The sequence below is a fragment of the Cydia fagiglandana genome, chromosome 5 (assembly GCF_963556715.1).
Source record: "Cydia fagiglandana chromosome 5, ilCydFagi1.1, whole genome shotgun sequence".
NCBI classification, from domain to species: Eukaryota; Metazoa; Arthropoda; class Insecta; order Lepidoptera; family Tortricidae; genus Cydia; species Cydia fagiglandana.
In genome coordinates, this window is record NC_085936.1 from 9,831,109 (window position 1) to 9,853,217 (window position 22,109).

Here is a 22,109-nt window from a genome sequence, read left to right on the forward strand (position 1 = left end):
AATAAACAGAATCGGAAAAGCGAGCGGATTGCAACTTTCTATTAGAACAGATAGTGAGCAAGTTACGATGTCTTATGATATAACCAACTTGCGGCGCTCCCGGTGTAGGCAAGATTATATAATAAGCAGCAGAAATGTCACTCTAAAACCACCCGTTCCCGAATTGCAATCCTATTGATTGTGTGCGGTGACCAAAGTTTCTTCACTGTCATGTGCGAATATCACCCTAGTTATACGTCAATGACTGCTATGAAGCAGGGAGGGTCCGTTAACCTTTTGGCCGCCGGACCTAGTCCGCAAAGACGCTCACTCACACGCCAGAGTAAATTCTAAGTAAACAACTAATAAAAAGTTTAGGGATTGGAAAATGTGATATCGATATTTACAATTTATGGTAAAAATCTTCTCAATTTGGCTTTGTTCTTAACCAACTTTAATTTATTTCGAGAATGCCAAAAATTAACATATTTTTTACATACGACAATGTTAAAAATAAAGGTCTTTATCATTAAAAACAACCACTAAACAATATCGATTCATGACGTAATATCACCGCACTAGGCTCTACGAGAAGTCTTGTATACATGACAACGGCGCGCATGGACTGCCCGCAGTGCAGACCGACAAGGACCGTTTCCGCGCGGATTAAGTAATAATAGTCTCTAGGTCAACGGCGTAAGCGCTTGTCGGTACGTAAACTTTATAAGCGTATGGTTAGAGCCGCGCATCGTGTGTCGATAATATAAATGTACCGGAACTGCATTGGGGAAAATGACACGTGGGTTGAATTGTCAATGAGTGGAGAACAATAATATTGGATAAGGGTGGGGATCAGAAATGTTCGGGAATGCATGTTTCACATTCGACATGTTCCTTAGAAGAGCTTGTCAGTTCCCGTATTACACCCTCCCTACCATAATAATTTTTCGTCAATTTCAAATACATAACATTCTCATAGTTAGGCGACACTGACTAGTCCGAGCGTCCGCCTGTAGGTACCATTCTTGTGCGAAGCGGTCACTGCAGGGTATCACTCCCTACTACACTATCATCTCAAAATGAATCATTTGTTCTGCAAATAGACCACAAGGACAGATTTACTTGTCTGACTCTACTATGGACAGCTGAACAAGTTCCCTGAACTCCAGCTATAGTTATGCTTGTCTCTCTCTCGTTTAACGTATTCTAGTTACTAGTTATCACCAATTGGCATTTAACAGGTGTTCAAATGCTTAAATAAAACCAGATTGGCCACTTGATATTTATTTTGAATATTCTCTAGAGATGCACCGGATATTCGGTTACTATCCGGTATCCGCCCTATCCGGCCAGTATTTTAATATCCGGCCGGATACCGGATAGTGCCCTACTATCCGGCCGAATACCGGATAGTACCATTGCTTGATTTTGGAGTAAACAAATTGGATTTAAGAAACAGTCACGGTCACAATCGTACTTGTTTATTATTTTAAAACAATTTAGAGATTCAACTGACTTGCACGCGCACTCATTTCAAACCTAGAAATGTGTCCGCGCGAACGTTCACTTAGAAACAGGTCAAAACTGCAGAATGCGCACCTGAAAAACCGAAATGTAGGTGCAGCTCTGCTGGCCGATATTCGGCGGCCGGATACCGGATATTCGGCCGAAGGTCAGGCCGAATATCCAGTATCCGGCCAAACAACTATCCGTTGCATCTCTAATATTCTCATATCGAATTAACATTCCCATCCCTAGCTGTCTTGTATACAAGACAACGGCGACGAGGAACATGAAAAACGTTGAAAACTGGAGCAATTTTTTTGATTGCCTTATTATAAAAGAATGGATTTATTTATCTGCTTTAAATGCAATTATTTAAAAAATCAAAGACCTAAAACATTAACACACGTGTAAAAATATACTACAATTGATGTTTTTTCACATTTACCGAGCGGTTGAATTTGTGTCTTGTATACAAGACAGCGGCGCCAGTGTATCGTTCTATCGTTGTCTTGTATACATGCCAACGGCGGTCAAAGGGTTAACCATAGGCAATTTGACATTTTATATTTATGTTAATGTATTTTTTTTTTCACTTTATTGGCATACCTGCTACCTACTAGATACATGAATTGAAACAGAATGTATTGTAGTACCTAATCCCTCTACTGTATCAATACAAATAAATAATTTCACGTAGCATTTTGATAGCAGCATTAGTAAAATTTGTAAATGTTTTATTTCATTGTTTTAGGTTTAGGTTGTAAGTTTTACTATTTTTTACTGTATTTTATATTTGCTTTTTATACCTTTTTATTACATATATTGTATTGTATTCATTTTTTTGGATTTCTTGCCTGCCAAATAAAGAATTTATTATTATTTATTAGCAGTGTAGTCGAGTGAAATGAATAGCCAATTTAATGTATTTACAATAAAGACAAATTACGAATAAAAGATAGAAATGTAATAACAATTAAACATACAAATTTACTAGAACTTGAATTTGGACCATAGTTGTAAATTGTGGACTAAAGTTACCTGATTTTACGGTACGTTGGATCTCAAAATACCTTTATTGAAATTGTCTATATTATGTACTCTATAAACTCAAATACAATGTCCATTTCTGCGATATCATCAATGTGTAGCACCTGAGGTAAAATAATAACAATTAACGATGTCATTTGTTTTTCATTTAAAATGGTAATGCTTTTAATGCAGATATCATTAGCATAGCTGTAGTATATTTTCATCTATGGTCCCAAGTACCAATACTGCACCACAGTCTCGCGGCGATCGCGGTAACTCGGAAGGAGAGATGCAGAGAATTTGCTCAACGATTTCACGCCCCATTTGACCGGCACAATACGAGAGCTCAGGAATCCAAGCTCTTCTCAGAACCACAATCACTTCATTACGATTAAAATTAGCTTTATTACATTACACACTTTCAGGTGCACTTTCGTCTTTTTTTATATACGATGAAGCTGTTTGATGCTAGATGGGGTTACTGGTAAGAGGAATTAGTTGCCTATTGGCGATTGCATACCCAGAAATATCACATAAGCGTTGTCAACATTACATTTTTAAATTATAGTCTGGAAAACAAGATTTGTCAGTAAAACAAAATTGACCATCCCTCTTTTTGGTGCTATAATACTTATAATAGTGACATAAGAAAAATACACTATGTACATATCTGCCTATGATTAACAGACAAACCTGGATTATCTGCTGGGAATCAGAGGAGTTCTTATGATCAAATATACGGTCAAAAGCATTTATACAGATTTTCACAAGAAATAGCTGTCCTTTAACCAAAGTGCAATCACTTGAGGGCCGTTACGGGCGTCCACCACGCGAGTCAAGAAAGAGATATAAACAAATCCGCGGCATTAGAAACTTGCAAAACTAGCTGTTGCAAGTTATGAATATCTAAGAAGCAATCTGGCCATGCCGCGTTCTCTAACAAAGTACTGGCTGGTAAATTGCAAGAGATCGCTGCGAGAAATACGTTCACCGTCCTAGATGCGCGGTACTTTCGTTTTGAAATCGGCGCGTATAGTCCGGGAGCCGGCTGCATGAAACAAACCTCATCAAAAAATAGAATATACCTACCCTGTAGAGGTACCTGACATTTAGTAGATTCCAACGCACTTGGTCGGCCTAGGCTTATCCTGGCAGATTTTGTACAAATGGCAAAAACGTTGGACAAAAATTCATCAAAAAAAACCTCATCGAAAAATAGAATGAAACTTGTATGGTAGGATACCTGACCTTGAGGACAGTAAAAAAAAAGTGGTCGGCCTCACCTTAGCCTGGCAGTTTTTGCAGTCCGACCAGATTTATTGGGTCACGTGAGAGCTACAATTTACCTCATCGAAAAATAGAATGAAACAAACGGATTATAATAGCTAAAATAAGCCTGTTGACGTATGTCTTGGTCGGCCTCACCTTAACCTGGCAGTTTTTGCAGTCCGACCAGATTTATAAAAAAATCATCAAAAAAATTTTATCGATAAATCGTATGAAACTTGTATGGTACGATAGCTGCCTTTGAGGACAGTAAAAAAAAATGGTCGGCCAAATCCTGTGTTTGCAGGTTCCTGTGTCCGACCAATTTTGTGGTACCACGTGAGAGCTACAATTTACCTCATCGAAAAATAGAATGAAACAAACGGATTATAATAGCTTAAATAAGCCTGTTGACGTATGTCTTGGTCGGCCTCACCTTAACCTGGCAGTTTTTGCAGTCCGACCAGATTTATAAAAAAATCATCAAAATTTTTTTATCGATAAATCGTATGAAACTTGTATGGTACGATAGCTGTCTTTGAGGACAGTAAAAAAAAAATGGTCGGCCAAATCCTGTGTTTGCAGGTTCCTGTGTCCGACCAATTTTGTGGTACCACGTGAGAGCTACAATTTACCTCATCGAAAAATAGAATGAAACAAACGGATTATAATAGCTAAAATAAGCCTGTTGACGTATGTCTTGGTCGGCCTCACCTTAACCTGGCAGTTTTTGCAGTCCGACCAAATTTATGAAAAAATCATCAAAATTTTTTTATCGAAAAATCGTATGAAACTTGTATGGTACGATAGCTGCCTTTGAGGACAGTAATAAAAAAATGGTCGGCCAAATCCTGTGTTTGCAGGTTCCTGTGTCCGACCAATTTTGTGGTACGACGTGAGAGCTACAATTTACCTCATCGAAAAATAGAATGAAACAAACGGATTATAATAGCTAAAATAAGCCTGTTGACGTATGTCTTGGTTGGCCTTACCTTAACCTGGCAGTTTTTGCAGTCCGACCAAATTTATGAAAAAATCATCAAAAATTTATATCGAAAAATCGTATGAAACTTGTATGGTACGATAACTGCCTTTGAGGACAGTAAAAAAAAATGGTCGGCCAAATCCTGTGTTGGCAGGTTCCTGTCTCCGACCAATTTTGTGGTACCACGTGAGAGTTACAATTTACCACATCGAAAAATAGAATGAAACAAACGGATTCTTCTTCCGCGCGTTATCCCGGCATTTCGCCACGGCTCATGAGAACCTGGGGTCCGCTTGACAACTAATCCCATGATTTGACGTAGGCACTAGTTTTTACGAAAGCGACTGCCATCTGACCTTCCAACCCAGAGGGTAAACTAGGCCTTATTGGGATTAGTCCGGTTTCCTCACGATGTTTTCCTTCACCGAAAAGCGACTGGTAAATATCAAATGATATTTCGTACATAAGTTCCGAAAAACTCATTGGTACGAGCCGGGGTTTGAACCCGCGACCTCCCGATTGCAAGTCGCACGCTCTCACCGCTAGGCCACCAGCGCTTCAATGAAACAAACGGATTATAATAGCTAAAATAACCCTGTTGACGTATGGCTTGTTACGGGCGGCTTTCATAAATTCAATGTGGCAGTGTGCGGCAGAATCCACTTGCATCAAATTTGATGCAACACATTGTGGCTGGACATTAAGAGATGAAATGTATAAGATCAAATGGTTTGAAGGACACATAACGCCTTTGCGAGTCGAAGAAATAACAATAAGATAATCACTTAATATATGTGAGGTTATCTTGTGTATTTTTATTTATTTATATTTATTGAGAAGTTCAACAGCGTTTACATTAAATAATATACAAAAAAACATGAGAACTTATAGCATAGCCAATAACAGAACTTCCTGTAATTTATACATAGTAAAAAATTATCTGTGGGTAGACTTGTAACTTGTGCTGTACAAGAATCGTAAATATAACTTAATTTGTAAGTCTTTAAGGTACAAGGAAAAAGAGAAAAAATTAATAATAACTGTAAACTGGAAAAAAAATCCTAAAATAGTAGGTATAGCTCTAATTTTGCGTAAACAATAAATAAAAAATAGTAAAATAAAAATACATACAGTACCTACATAAACGAGCGAATCTATTAGTTTGTATGCATTTATTGGAATTTATGTGTTCGTGTGTGTGTGTGTGTGTGTGTGTGTGTGTGTGTGTGTGTGTGTGTGTGTGGGTGGGTGGGTGTATGTGTGTAAGTGGGTGTGATAGTGCGTGACTACCAGGAAAGTTGCTTTGCAATTTGTGATTTGAAAACACGTCTGGAGGAGAAGAAAGGGTCAATGTTTTGGAACGATTTATTATAGGTACGTGCGATTCTACTCAGAATTTAATAGAATAGAATTTTGGCCATAATTGGTACGATGACAGGGAATATGGAATAGTGTGGTGTGACGAGTTCGGCGCGTGGGAGCGCGGAGCCCTAACTGTGACAGCAATCCAACGCAGTCTAGATGCCCGTTGAGAACATCGTGGAGGAACATTTTACCATTTATTTAAATTTTGGAAGGATCACGTGCAGTTTTTCCTCTTATATTACAAGTGTTCGATTGAAAACTAAGCTTTGGTGTATACCTGGATCACCTGCACGTACAAGAAGGCGTTTCATATACGCCCGCCCATCAGATAGGTACACAAAGTCATGATGCGTATGGAATACAGCATGTGTGGTCCTATTCTAGCTGTCACGTGGTATCACAAATTTGGTCGGACTGCAAAAACTGCCAGGCTACGGTGAGGCCGACCAAGCCATACGTCAACAGGTTTATTTTAGGTATTATAATCCGTTTGTTTCATTCTATTTTTCGATGAGGTAAATTGTAGCTCTCACGTGGTACCACAAAATTGGTCGGACACAGGAACCTGCTAACACAGGATTTGGCCAACCACTTTTTTATTACTGTCCTCAAAGGCAGCTATCGTACCATACAAGTTTCACACGATTTTTCGATAAAAATTTTTTGATGATTTTTTTATAAATTTGGCCGGACTGCAAAAACTGCCAGGTTAAGGTGAGGCCGACCAAGACATACGTCAACAGGCTTATTTAAGCTATTATAATCCGTTTGTTTCATTCTATTTTTCGATGAGGTAAATTGTAGCTCTCACGTGGTACCACAAAATTGGTCGGACACAGGAACCTGCAAACACAGGATTTAGCCGACCATTTTTTTTTTACTGTCCTCAAAGGCAGCTATCGTACCATACAAGTTTCATACGATTTTTCGATAAAAAAATTTTGATGATTTTTTCATAAATTTGGTCGGACTGCAAAAACTGCCAGGTTAAGGTGAGGCCGACCAAGACATACGTCAACAGGCTTATTTTAGCTATTATAATCCGTTTGTTTCATTCTATTTTTCGATGAGGTAAATTGTAGCTCTCACGTGGTACCACAAAATTGGTCGGACAGAGGAACCTGCCAACACAGGATTTGGCCGACCACTTTTTTTTTACTGTCCTCAAAGGCAGCTATCGTACCATACAAGTTTCATACGATTTTTCGATAAAAAAAATTTGATGATTTTTTTATAAATTTGGTCGGACTGCAAAAACTGTCAGGTTAAGGTGAGGCCGACCAAGACCTACGTGAACAGGCTTATTTTAGCTATTATTATCCGTTTGTTTCATTCTATTTTTCGTTGAGGTAAATTGTAGCTCTCACGTGGTACCACAAAATTGGTCGGACACAGGAACCTGCCAACAAAGGATTTGGCCGACCACTTTTTTTTTACTGTCCTTAAAGGCAGCTATCTTACCATACAAGTTTCATACGATTTTTCGATAAAATTTTTTTGATGTTTTTTTTATAAATTTGGTCGGACTGCAAAAACTGCCAGGTTAAGGTGAGGCCGACCAAGACATACGTCAACAGGCTTATTTTAGCTATTATAATCCGTTTGTTTCATTCTATTTTTCGATGAGGTAAATTGTAGCTCTTACGTGGTACCACAAAATTGGTCGGACACAGGAACCTGCCAACACAGGATTTGGCCGACCACTTTTTTTTTTACTGTTCTCAAAGGCAGCTATCGTACCATACAAGTTTCATACGATTTTTCGATAAAATAATTTTGATGATTTTTTTATAAATCTGGTCGGACTGCAAAAACTGCCAGGTTAAGGTGAGGCCGACCAAGACATACGTCGACAGGCTTATTTTAGCTATTATAATCCGTTTGTTTCATTCTATTTTTCGATGAGGTAAATTGTAGCTCTCACGTGACCCAATAAATCTGGTCGGACTGCAAAAACTGCCAGGCTAAGGTGAGGCCGACCACTTTTTTTTTACTGTCCTCAAGGTCAGGTATCCTACCATACAAGTTTCATTCTATTTTTCGATGAGGTTTTTTTTGATGAATTTTTGTCCAACGTTTTTGCCATTTGTACAAAATCTGCCAGGTTAAGCCTAGGCCGACCAAGTGCGTTGGAATCTACTAAATGTCAGGTACCTCTACAGGGTAGGTATATTCTATTTTTTGATGAGGTTTGTTTCATGCAGCCGGCTCCCGGACTAGTACAATTGGCCGTGGTGAGACAGAAGCGAGGGGATTTAATGGTGTCACTTGGCGAGTGTAGGCTAAGCAACCGTACCAGTATAAGTGCCCTTTTCGGTTGACAATTGCTGTGGGTACTTAGGTAACAGTTACATTGGTTCGCCTGAACGTTTGATTCGCCTGCGCTCTGTGAGCATCGGGAATATACGGTTTGCAGTGAGCTGAACGGTGGCGGAACGCATTCCATACACTCTAATATGTAAGCTAAAACTGCCTTATGCAGTTTCCTGGAGCAAATTGGGTGGGAAGCGAAATCCCGACTTGATGACTTGAGTAGATGTTAAAGTGGTTAGAATACGAATTTCCTAAGATTTACGAAAGCTATAAGTAGACCTATATTAGTATATGTTATAATTTATTAATTTTGTTATAATTTTGTATAGGTTAAGTACTAACATAATATTAAGGGAATGTATACTAACACTATGGACATTGTCTGAATTAAATAAAATTGATTGATTGATTGATTGATTGATTGAAAAAGAAATCGGTGCGAAAACTGCAGTAGACTTCTTTTAGGAACTGATCGTCTTCGCAGTTTTATTCGAGACTGCAACTTAGCCATACAATATTGCGTATCGCTGTTATATTGACAGTTCATAAACTTTAATTGTTTTTACTTGGCAAATTTCAGCAAGCGATTGAATAATACTCGTATGTGTTCTCATTTGCCACGAAAGTGAGCCGCTGCTGTTGCAATTTGCAAAACAGTCACATAGAGTATGTGACATAATGTGACACGCGAGCTTGAATGACGTTACAGTAAGCTTATAGATTAGAAAGGTTTCGAGATTAATGATCGAAGAGTTTCGCTTGTGGATTTTAAATAATAACCAACACTCGAATAAATATACACCAATATACAACGGCATATAAAATAATAATAATTCATCCTTTTCATGCCCGAGAGGGTTTAGGCCCAATGCGGGTAGGGAACCTATGAATTTATTCGCTAATGTATGCAGGTTGCAGTTTTTCTAACGATGTTTTTTTTTTCACCGAAAAGCTAGTTGGCACGAGCCAGGATTTGAACCCGCCACCTCCGGATTGAAAGTCGGACGTCATATTAAATATCGTGACATTAAAAGTTGGCTTGCCTAACAATACTTATCGAGCATCAGAGATGAGCGCAGCGATTTCACAAATTTCACTGGCACGTTGGTAAGTATGTAATGTATCTACATAGCGATCTCATCAGCATACACGCTGTGTTAGACCCATTGTATCATAATATTCATCACTATGAACATCACATTAAGTGTATTTAGGTTTTTTTTACTGTGATATAAATGATAAGTAAGTAAGGTACCTAATCATTCAAAGGCTAAAATTTTGTAATTAACTCGAACCTAGAATTTCTAATTTATCTCTTACATATTACTTATGTGATGTCGACTTAATTTAGTCATCTTTTTTACGCCGAAGAATTAACATATATACAAGTACATATGTAATAAGTATACGTTTCAGATTGATTTATTCACCAAATCACCATAAAGTAACATGATGAGCATTAATCTTGGGTATATAAGGTATATTGTTATTTAAAATCTTAAACAACATAGATTACAGTAGAAATGTAAAACATAGTCACACCACAACTATAAAAGAGTTTAATGAACTTTTATGAAAAAGGTCATTAATACTCGTTTAATTATTCATCTTAGGAATATCTAGAGACACTCGACAGTCGACGATAATGACTTCCAGATTCTGATATGGTGTACTGCCATATTTTTTAGACTCAATGTAATTTAATTTCCAATAATAATAACACAGAATGGATTAAAGTTATTTAGTTGGTATGCGCTACATTTCATAGCGTTCTCTCCCTGATGTAGGTTAGGTAACCTAGATCAGGTCGACATCGACATCGCCGGTATCGAGCGCGTCTGATGTTAACCTACATCTGTGGCACATGGGCAAATAATTCACACAACCTCCTATAACATTCTTATACTCACTCGGAATTTAAGCTTTATTTCGTTTAGCACAAGGTACATTTTGGAGAGTAGATGATGAAGCAATACGGTTTAGGTGAAGGTTTACGTCGATATGCAGCAACAGAGCGGGGTCGAGCGGAGAGCAACCGTAGCACACATTAAATTTCGTGACCCGGCCCCCCCTCTTCTATGTTCGAGCCTATCGGACCGTTCATCGTTATAAAGGACTGTAAATGTTTGTTTCGAAATATTTTGTATGAGGCACAACGAAATTGAGGACCAAATCCTTAAGAAAGAAATGGGTTGTTTTACAAATGTGCTTACGTTATGGCCTCAAAGGGGTGAAGGGACCATTCGACCTGTTGGAGATTAACGGTTTGAGTGTCATTAGATCGTTTGAAATCTAGTTAGAATATCATACTTAGTCATGTCTTAAGTTTTGACTGATATAATATTATTACATTTTATCAGTCCAAGCTTTTAATAATAACATTTAGCTATGATATAAAAGCTTATTTTGTACTTACTCATCAAAAGGTAATATAATTTGTTTTAAATTTAGACCGCGATTTTATTTAAAAAAATATTTACTTTAGGATTATCGTTAGACGCAATACGCGTATGCGGCTGGATTATGAAAAAGTATACTTACACAACGGTGAAAGATGTGCGATATGAGAGATATGCAGCTGTAGAGCTTCAAATGTGGGAAATTGTTCATAACTTACAGGCCAAACTTGATTTTATATAAGTATACTCATATCGAAGTGGTATCATACGCCAATAACACTTCGCAAGGTATATACAACATTCTCCGCAAAACTGTCATCTAGTACATTAAGCCATGGCAATGGCGGCAACATGCGAGAGCTTAAGCGGCCAGTTAATGGCGATTACATGATACATGATTTTTATGGCAAGCTCGCATGGTCCAGCGAGTGGTGCGCCCGGGCCGCAGGGTCGACGCCCGGCCCGCTGCTGTTACACTACCACCAATCGATAACCTGATTTGCACACTTGTCATCGTCATGAATCATGCGATATCACACACCCAGTCTAGTACCCCTCCCTTTTTAACGATAAATTATTAAACACAACAATATGACATTTTATCAAAAAATCTAAATGCCGGGAATGGATTTTTTGTTATGTTATTCACTTTACGGTTCTTTTGCCCAACTTTCGGTTATGAAACCATATAAATACCTAAAAAGTTTGTTTAACGTAAACAACAAATTTGAACAGAGGTCGATAGCTTATAGGTACTTGTTAGAACATTCCATTGTCAACGAGCATTCAATAAATTATCCAAGACTTCAAGTATTTAATTTCAGCCAAAGATATATGCTTGGTTTGGCTTTAATGACTATGTAGTGGATAAATTTATATCGCTAGTTTTCTTCACAGTTCCAAACTGTCGTAATACGCAAATTAACCACTGCCCCTTTCTAGAATGCTAATTGCAGCTTAATGATTATTGTGAAAGCGCAATTAAATGTAAAAATTGCGTGCTGGCAAATTGTGTAGACAACCGATTTGTCAAATGAATAGAAAATATAATTGGTTTTTACCGTATTAGGCTAACTAGGTGTTCTTCTATCGTGGTTATTTTAAATAAAGTAAACATACTTCAATGGATACATTACATAATTATCAAAAAACAATTACGCGCAAATCCTAAGAATTTGGTAGGCACGAACGACATTTTTCACGTTTATTTGAGTAGAATCATATCAAATTAGTCACGTTTTGCCCTCATTGAAGAAGGGAGAATATACGTCGACATACTTTCCTTAACATGCAAAACATCAAGTTAAGTGGATCAGTAGATTAGATATTGAGAATCAACTTGGAAGGGCACATAAAGTTATGAAGGTAGCATAAATAAAAGGTAATAAAAGGTCGACAGTACAACATAGTTGAATAAACATCAGTGTTTAATAGGTCAAAAGTAGGTAAGCTTTCAATTAACTTTAACCTAGTTGCATAAAATGCTTCTAAAAAGTGGACATTTTAATTAACGGCCAGGGCTTATTGTACCTATTAAACAGTTAACGCGACAGTATTGATGGCTCTTCTTAGGAAGGATTTAATTTTTTTATTAGAGCCAGATCGATTTAACAAAGCTGCTATTAATGGATAGAATGAGTAGTGAACGAAAAGCATACACGAGAGTAAAATTGAATATCCTAGAACATTGTTTGTTAGAAAACGTTTGTTTCGTTAAAATAATTATGGATCTATTAGATGAGCTATATCTATGAACTCTAAAACCCTTCCCCCGCCAACCTGTTTCTTTGGGAAAAAATATTTTAATCAGCATAACAAGACACTTTGTCAACCTTACCGCACGATGTATCTTTTCATTTATTATGGAAATATGTGTGAAAAGAGATACAAATTCGGGAGCATGCACCGGGTGCGCGACAATGCAAGGCGTCCAGGCCAGTGCAATCCGAGGTCGACGGCCCCGGCCGGCGCGGGATACTGACCCGTCCGTACGTTACAAACTCACTAATGTTGCTTAATATAAACCGTAACTTTTAATTGAATTTCACATGTCGATGCTAATGATGTGACGTATTTGATTTCTAAGTGCCGTACTTAAAAGCGAGCGCGTCAAGTATACGCGTTAGTAATTAGTATTGGACTTATGAATGACCGTGCAGCCGTCATACAAGTATTTTTTGTCAATGGTAGGTTATAGCGCTGAACATTATACCTTATTATTATTATGTATGTTATTAAAAAGTGTCAATACATCTTAACTCACATTTATAGGCGGGTCTAACGCGAACCCCCGACCCCCGACCCGTCACCCGATCCCGTCACACCCGTCTATAAATGTGAGTTAATATGTGTTCAAAACGCGAAGGTTTAAAATATTATATGTCAATACATCACTAGAAGACAAAATATTAAATAGGTGCCTTAATATTAATGCAACAATAAACGAAATCAGTAGGTATCTACATTTCGATACAAGTGCGAAAAGTCGAAAATTTGCAACGAGTGGCGATAAATTGAAACACGACCGAAGGAAGATTTTAAATCGAGACTAGTTGCAAATTACTTTTTCGTGCATGTACAGTCAACAACAGAGCTATGAGCTTAATGTACAGGCAATAAAGTACTGTATACATATTTTTGACACTTTGCCTGTATTCATAGCTCTGTTGTTGACTGTAGCTATTTTACAACATTTTACAGTAGGTACATATGGCTCTTTAAATTTTTGACATTGTCCAACGTCCATAATCCCGCCCTAGGGCGTTAAAGTAGCACCATATGTACTGTTAATGAATATTTACTTATTTAGCTTTCTAGTTGTACACATTTCTGAGTTACATGGAAAGCACCAAGTTCCTACTTATCGAACATATGCGTGGGAGATTTTTGATAGCATATAGACGCGGAATAATGATGTTAACAAGTTCGGTCAATAAAGTTTTAAAAGCGCTTAAACAGCGACCGCAGATGGCTTTTTCTCGGCCTAAAAAGAAGCGGATATTTAAACAAGAAAGCTCTCGCACAGTAACGAAAATAACTTTACGAATTACTTATGCCCCGAAAATTGCGTATTCAGGGCAACTGTAATGGAAGACGAAGCGGCCTAGAAACTGAGGATCTCCATTTATCATGGGCCCTATGTCCTTGAGGCAAAAATTTTCAAGGTTCCGAGGGCCCCCGGGAGTATCCTTCAAGCCCTTCAAGGTCGGATCGACCTCAATGCTACACGGACCCACAATCGATCCGATGATTTACTTAACTTTATCGAGGCCACATCGTAGGCTTCTAAAAGGTACCTACTTCGAACATGAACAGTTAGGTAAAAGGACTGTCATTGTTACGGCAATAATTGTAGGCAGGTAGGGTACTTCATTATAACGACGGACGAGCTTCAAATTTACAATGATCCTTTGTAGTAGAAGTTGTCAATGAAAAGCCATTAAATGAGAGAAAGTAACAAAATTATTTAAATTAATCCCTCTAGGGCTAGGGATTACGAATTCATTAGAATATAGGGCGAATAATAGCTGATCTTCTCGGGTTCAGTCCAGGCGTCTTGTCACATACACATAGGGGGCTAGTAAAATTCCTTCGAAGACACATTTTTATGCAAAACACTTCAAAATTCATTCACCTTGTCCTTGTACCTATATTTTAATTTCGTGAGAAATTTTAACTGTCACCCACCGAAAAATACAACAGGTTCGAGTTTTTTTTTAGTTTTCGATTTTAGATTGTTTACTTCGTTAACCTTTTGGCCGCCGGACCTAGTCCGCAAAGACGCTCACTCACACGCCAGAGCAAATTTTAAGTAAACAACTAATAAAAAGTTTAGGGATTGCAAATAGTGATATCGATATTTACAATATTATGGTAAAAATCTTTTTAATTTAGCTTTGTTCTTATCCTGTTTTAATTTCATTCCAAATTGCCAAAATTAAACATATGTTTTACACCCGAAAATGTTTAAAATATAGGGATTTAACATAAAAAACAACCACTAAACAATGTCGATTCAAGACGTGATATCGCCGCACTAGGCTGTACGAGAAGTCTTTTATACAAGACAACGGCGCCCATGGACTGCCCGCAATGCAGACCGACAAGGACTGTTTCCGCGCGGATCAAGTAATAATAGTCTCTAGGTCAACGGCGTAAGCGCTTGTCGGTACGTAAACTTTATTGGCGTAACGTTAAAGCTGCGCATCATGTGTTGATAAAGTCAATATACCGGAACTGTTTTAGTGAAAATTACACGTGGGTTGAATTTTTAATGAGTGAAGATATTATTCCGGAATTAGAATCTATCATTATAATTTCAGTTTGGTTTACATTAATCTATAGGTAAACTCTTATCAAAAAAACGTTCACGACTTGTTACAAAAAAATTACACATTAACTTCAATGTTATAACAATAAAAGTAAAGTCTGATAAACAGGTATGTCCCTGTACCACACTTGTGCGAAGCGGTCGCTGCGGTCTATCCCTTCCCACTAAGCTATAACATCAATTATTTTTTTTATTTATCTCTTCTGCAATTAAATAGTCCACAATCTACAATGGCAAATTTACTTGTCTGACTCTACTTTATAGAGCTAAAGAAGCTACCTGAACTTTAAATATAGTTATGCCTATCTGACTCTCGTTCTACGTATTCTAGTAAGTAGTTACCTACTATTCGTTGAAAAAAATTGGCGATTAACAAGTGTTCAAATACTTAGATAAAAACATATTTCTGACTTTATATTTACTTTAAAAATTCCCATATCGAGTTAACATTCCCATCCCTAGCTGTCTTTTATACAAGACAACGGCGACGAGGAACATGAAAAATGTTGAAAATTGGAGCAATTTTTTTAAATGCCTTATTATAAAAGAAGGGATTTATATAGCGGCTTAAAAAGCAAATAAATGAAAAAACAAAGACCTTAAATATGAACACGAGTGTAAATGAAATTGTAATTGTTATTATTTTCACATTAACTCAGTGGTTGAATTTGTGTCTTGTATACAAGACGACGGCGCCAGCGTATCGTTCTATCGTTGTCTTCTATACCGGACAACGGCGGTCAAAGGGTTAAGAATGTTTGATCCTTGATCGTTTACTGCTATTTCTTCATTTTCATTATTTTGTTTACACTTCCTTCCCTACAATCAAGTAGAGAAGGAAGTAGTAAGACTATTAGTATATTTTGTTTTACAACATGTAATAAAATAAAAATATTTTGATGAAACATTCATGTTTATTACGGAAACCGGACAATAAATCTATTAACAAAACGGCAAGGTAGTCAGGTCAGGTAGTTCCTACAGTTAGTAGTAGTACATAGGTACTTAAGAAATATGCGAACACAGGAGTTCAAAAATAGGTACAGACGCTGTAGGTACCGTCTTTTGGACATCATATCTCTTAAGCGTGTTTTTGATATTTTTTAACTGACCATAGATTTGGAAAACTACTAAGTCAGTCCCTGCAAATTTACAAAACAAATGCATCAAAAATTGTTTGTTTGAGAAACTGGCCCAGATATTTATTTAAATCGCGAGTATTCTTAACAGACCTTGTAAAATAACATAACATCCGATCCCAAAACCAAACTAGTTAGGTAAATGTTAACAACACGGCGTTCGGTGTAATCCTACAATATTTGTTCGGCATTCCGCAGCGTTTTTCCACTTCCCGACGACCTTGAAAGAACGTCCAGAAGGTCGTCGTTTCGCGCGGAGTTGGCAGGGATTTATTTTAATAGGTGTACATGCCAAATTTATCATAGCAAGACTATTAAACGGTCGTATCAGTAGGGAATACCTACAAATGTAATAAGGACCTATTAATGGAATTGATGGTTACTGCGTGCCACAGAAAATGCAGTTACATTTCTATTTCTTACCATAGGTAGGGACTGTGCCTATAGTAGAAAACGGTCAAACCGAGTATGCACGTGCCTATAACATAATAACTAACAACAAATAGGTAATCTAATCCATATTTAGATAAGAATTCGTCTTTAATCATACCTATATGAATAGGTAGAACACTTCCTTATTTCTATGGCAACAAAGGTGTGTTTACAATATACTTTGCCACTTTGGCTGTCAGTATCTATTTGATACTAACTGTACACTTTTTGTAAAAAGACCTTATACAGGCAGGATGGCCTTTGGTTATGGTTGGTTAGAAACTGTAGGCGCCATCTGTGTAAGAATAGTGAGACTTAAGGCCCATTTACACGATACAAGATTCTTGAACATTCAATACAATAAAATTGAGGCAATAAAAAATTTGCACTATCTAAACATACGTGACATTCTTGTATTCAAGTACCAACTTGAATTCAATACTGGCATACGTGTAAACGAAGCCTAGTGCAATTAATTGAATACAAGAATTGCCAATCCATATGATTATAAAGAATAAATAAAACCGGGCAAGTGCGAGTGGGATTCGCGCACGAAGGGTTCCGTACCATAATGCAAAAAAAAAAACAAAAAAAAAACGGTCACCCATCCAAGTACTGACCACTCCCGACGTTGCTTAACTTTGGTCAAAAATCACGTTTGTTGTATGGGAGCCCCATTTAAATCTTTATTTTATTCTGTTTTGTTAGAGCGGCAACAGAAATACATCATCTGTGAAAATTTCAACTAGCTATCACGGTTCGTGAGATACAGCCTGGTGACAGACGGACGGACGGACGGACGGACGGACGGACGGACGGACGGACAGACGGACAGACGGACGGACGGACGGACGGACGGACGGACAGACGGACAGACGGACGGACGGACGGACGGACGGACAGACGGACAGACGGACAGCGAAGTCGTAGTAATAGGGTCCCGTTTTACCCTTTGGGTACGGAACCCTAAAAAATAGGACATACTAAATTTGATGTCGTTTCTCTTGATTCCGAAGTTTTTGTTAAAATACGTCCATCAAATTGTACCACACAAGTTTTGGCTTATAAACATCAGCACTGCTAGATCCAATTCCCATTGAATCCTTCATTTTCTTCTTTTTAGCTTGATATTGCGTTTTTATGTTAAGTTTCTTCAATATTTCTTTGGGACCAAAACTTTATACCCCAAATTCTATAGAAAAAGCTACAAGGGTAGCCTCACGAGCCTCACGGTTTTTATATTTTTTTATCCTCTGTGTCCCATAAACATTGATGACTTTATCTCCGAACTACCTAATTTAGCATAATTTTTGCTCATTTTATCAGTTTTACCACCCACAAAGAACATTCAATATTGAATGAAAATCTGCCAATGCAAATCGCTTCAATTCTTGCTTCAATATGGCTTCAATACATCATACATACTTGATTCAACTTGAAGTTTAGACCTGTGAAGACTTGCATGCAATTATTGCCGTTCAATAAATGTCTTTGGTGTAAACAAAATACGGTCAAGAATATTGACTATCAAGAATTGTATACAATAATTGCATTCAAGATTTTGGTTATTGCTCATGTATAAACACTTTGATTCAATTCTTGAATTCAATTATTGCACGGCAAAACTTGCATACAATTATTGCCGATTCTTGTTCAAGAATCTTGTATCGTGTAAATGGGCCTTAAAGAAAATGTCAGCAAGGTTTGCAACTTTAATTTTTAAAAAAAATATTATGTTATGTATGCACTGTGTAGACTTATTGGGGATATTATTGTAAAATTATGTGTAGAAAAAAAATGAGTTACTAATGTCTGCCCGCGACTTGAAGATTAAAATAACCCTACATCCTTTCCTGAGACTGAAACTATCTCCTTACCAAATCTTATCTATATTGGTTCAGCAGTTTAAGCGAAAAGAGGTAATACCTATACAGACAGGCAGAGTTTTTTCTGCCAGTACCAGTAAATCCAGGAATACATGTTCAATGTATGTGAATTCCAGAATTCGAATGACAGATTTAGTCTGATCTACTACTTTACATGCTGACTGTACCTCCCTACATATTATAATATGAGTTTTTGTAATGACAATGCTTGGGATGGGAAAATGGGAATTTTTCATACTCTCGACAGATATCTTACATAACAAAATTAATTAAAAATATGATTCCAACTGGCATCAAAATATGTAATAATACAATTTAATTTGTTCCAAATATTAAATAATTTGTTTGCAGATTATTAGAATCTAAATGCCACCCCAGATAAGGTCCCATTTATTCACACTGCCATTCTCCCTAATATTTCCAGCTATTTTTAGTGGTGGCACTGGTGGCTGATATTTAGTAAGTAACACTTTATTGTATGGAAGAGAGGAATATGGGTACATCAGATAAAACATAAATCAGCTGCAGAGAAAAGGTACCACCGCTACATAGAAGTTTGTATACAGGGGTGGTACCTTTTCTCTGCAGCTGACTGTACAAGGGCAAACTTATCCCTAATAGGGATCTCTTCCAATTAACCTATTATAGGGGTGAACAGTAGGGGAGGTTACCAGACGATTAACCCGTGGAGCGCCCCAGAATTTCCATAGTACGGAACTCCTTTTAGTTACCAGCATGTGACAGTAAGGTGCTCCACGGGTAAGTTCAAAAGCACAGAAATAGCACCAGTCTTGCAAGTTGTGTGTAATGCAGGTTAGTCCAATCAAAACACTTAATTTTGATATATTCTGTATAGATTTTTTAGTTTCACATACAGAAATAATATCTAGGTACGAGGAAGCCAAAGATTTTGTGAAGCGGTGGAGAAAATATTACAAAGTTAACTTTGCTAGGCCCAGACCTGCCTGCAAATGGCGCAGGATAGGAGTGCCTGGAAGAAAGTGGTATTAAGCATTGGTAATCACGACCCTCAGCAATGAGGATACGACTGGAAAGAAGAAGAACTTTGCTAGGTTATTGTTACAGTCAGCAGCAGAAATTGCTAAGCAGGTGAGGGGTTCAAAATGAGCTGCACGCGATTTTATTGTTAAGAGAATAAGAGTGTGTGAAGGTAATTTTGAACACCTAACCCGCTTAGCAACTTCTGCTGCTGACAGTACCAGGATTACCACAAACTTTTAAATTACAGGAGGGGATATATGCGATAATATAATGAAATCTGTTCTTTCAAATAAGCTCAAGGTGTAGCATAACAAAATAGCCTAGATAAGTAACAATTTGATTTATTAATTTCCATGAGCTTATATAACGTGTATTAAGGTAAGAAATGGTATTTCATATGTGTAGGTACCATATGAGTGCACGAAATTTACATGAGCGCTGTTGTTATAGCTGAATAAAGTGTGTTCTGAATAGCTAATTATAATAAGACAACACTATAACTATTTTAAGACCTAGAACAACGAAAGAATGTGAATTTTGGGGAAGGTATATTTGTAATATTTACACACTCTAGACTAAATATATCATATCATTATGAGGCAGAATCATGTGATTATTCACAGCCGATCTATAACCAGACCTGAATTAAATGACGAATGATACAGTTGTCAAGTCACACTGGATTGGTGCCGTGATATTTGATAGAGACCCATTGACTACTTAAACCCACACATTACATACTTACAACAACGGTAAAAAGTGTAACTGTTTGAAATATAATACGCCAAGGACAATAATCGTAACAAAGTCGCTAGATTGACATTCAAAAATATGCAAATTCTACTTACGATTTAGACTTGTGATCACTATGTTATAGATTCCGGACACTGGACACATTTAAAATGAACACAAATATAAATTTTAACACGTAGAGCTAAAAAATTGATAAAACTATTTTTTTTTTAACAAAATTCTTAAAATAAAAACAAAAGCTACGACAATAGCGCAAGCACACCTTTATGATGAGCATAGACTAGATAGAACTGTCTAATTTTATTTTATAATAATTTTATCCAGTAATAGACAAAGCAGAATTGTAAGTACCCATTTTTTTCTATCAACGTACTTTTTTAAAGCCGTAACAGACTATCGCACGTATCTAGAGTGAGTAAGGTGGTCACCGTACATTATCGTGACGTTTGTAGAGGCCATAAGATTGAGGAGTTTTCCACATTTGTGTATTGTAACGCCCTCTATTTTACTAAGTTGATAAAAATAGCTATCATTCGAAATAAATAGTTATTAGACTATTCACTAGATGGCGCTACTTAAAAAAATTATTAACTTTTAGGAACAGAAGAACAAAATTGCTGCATATTAGGTATTCTCACAGACCAACCCTTCTGTGGGTATTCTTCAATGTTCCTCAATAATTTCGTATCCTTGTATATGTAATATAAATAGAATTAAAGGACAATTTCTCTCACAATCAGATAGTTATGCCAAAAAACAAAAATTTTAGCCACAATACTATAAAGTTACTTATAGGGTTGGCAAGGCAATGGTCAAACGTTTGTATAGATGGAGCCAGCATAGGTTATACCACATATTATACTTGAGGGCCAACCGCAAACCACGTTCAACATGTTGCACTTGTAAATTCGAATGTTGGTGTGTGTGTGTGGATCCAGCCCTCAAAAAAGGTTGTGGTCACAGCCACTCCAAAATCCGCCAAGTGTCAGTCGAGGGTACCTGATGATTTTCCGACCAATAAATTCGCAGAGGGATCGCAAGCCATTTATTTCAGTCTATATATACACACTTAAATAGATAACTACGCTAAAAAACTCCTTGCTAGAAATAATTGCCCCTGTTAGTAAAAAATCTATATTCTTGCAAATAATTAGGGCTCTGTATTCAGCTGGGGTACCTAACCTAATGATTCCCCGACCAACTTTAAGCAGATTGTCGATTCGCTTATAAGACTTACAACGTTTCGCCGAAAATGGTTTCGCTGAGTCAATTATTCGTAGATGTAACTTTAAGTCGACAAATTTTTGGTAGACTCTTGATTCACATGCATAAATCGTTCATTTTACCTGTGGACACTGTCGGTATTTAAAGAACTACTAACGATAGACTACTATCGTGAACTTAAAAAAATGCATTTTAGGGTTCCGTAAAAGGAAAAAACGGAACCCTTATAGGATCACTCGTGCGTCTGTATGTCCGTCTGTCACAGCCTATTTTCTCCGAAACTACTAGACCAATTAAGTTGAAATTTTGTACAGATAATAAGGCCAAAATCTGGAAAATGTCCACATATAGAGCACTTGCCCCTACATTTAGGTAGTCGGAATTTTACCAAAAATAGCATGCGATTTTTTGTAAGGTCTATGGAACCCTTTCCATACTCCTGTATGGAAGTACTCCTGTACTGCAGATTCTATCAAATATTATTTTCCAATAAAAATCAAA

General features: G+C 37.1%; 1 protein-coding gene across 2 annotated transcripts in view; it reads right to left on the minus strand.

Moving 5' to 3' along the window:
- The window catches only part of LOC134664436 (protein roadkill), a 78,433-nt gene extending 57,771 nt beyond the window's left edge, over nt 1-20,662 (minus strand). For both annotated transcript variants that reach the window (XM_063521087.1, XM_063521086.1), the window contains exon 1: nt 20,480-20,662. The gene's annotated coding sequence lies outside the window, so the exon portion shown is untranslated. The remainder of the gene's footprint in view (nt 1-20,479) is intronic.
- Nucleotides 20,663-22,109: the final 1,447 nt, after the last annotated feature.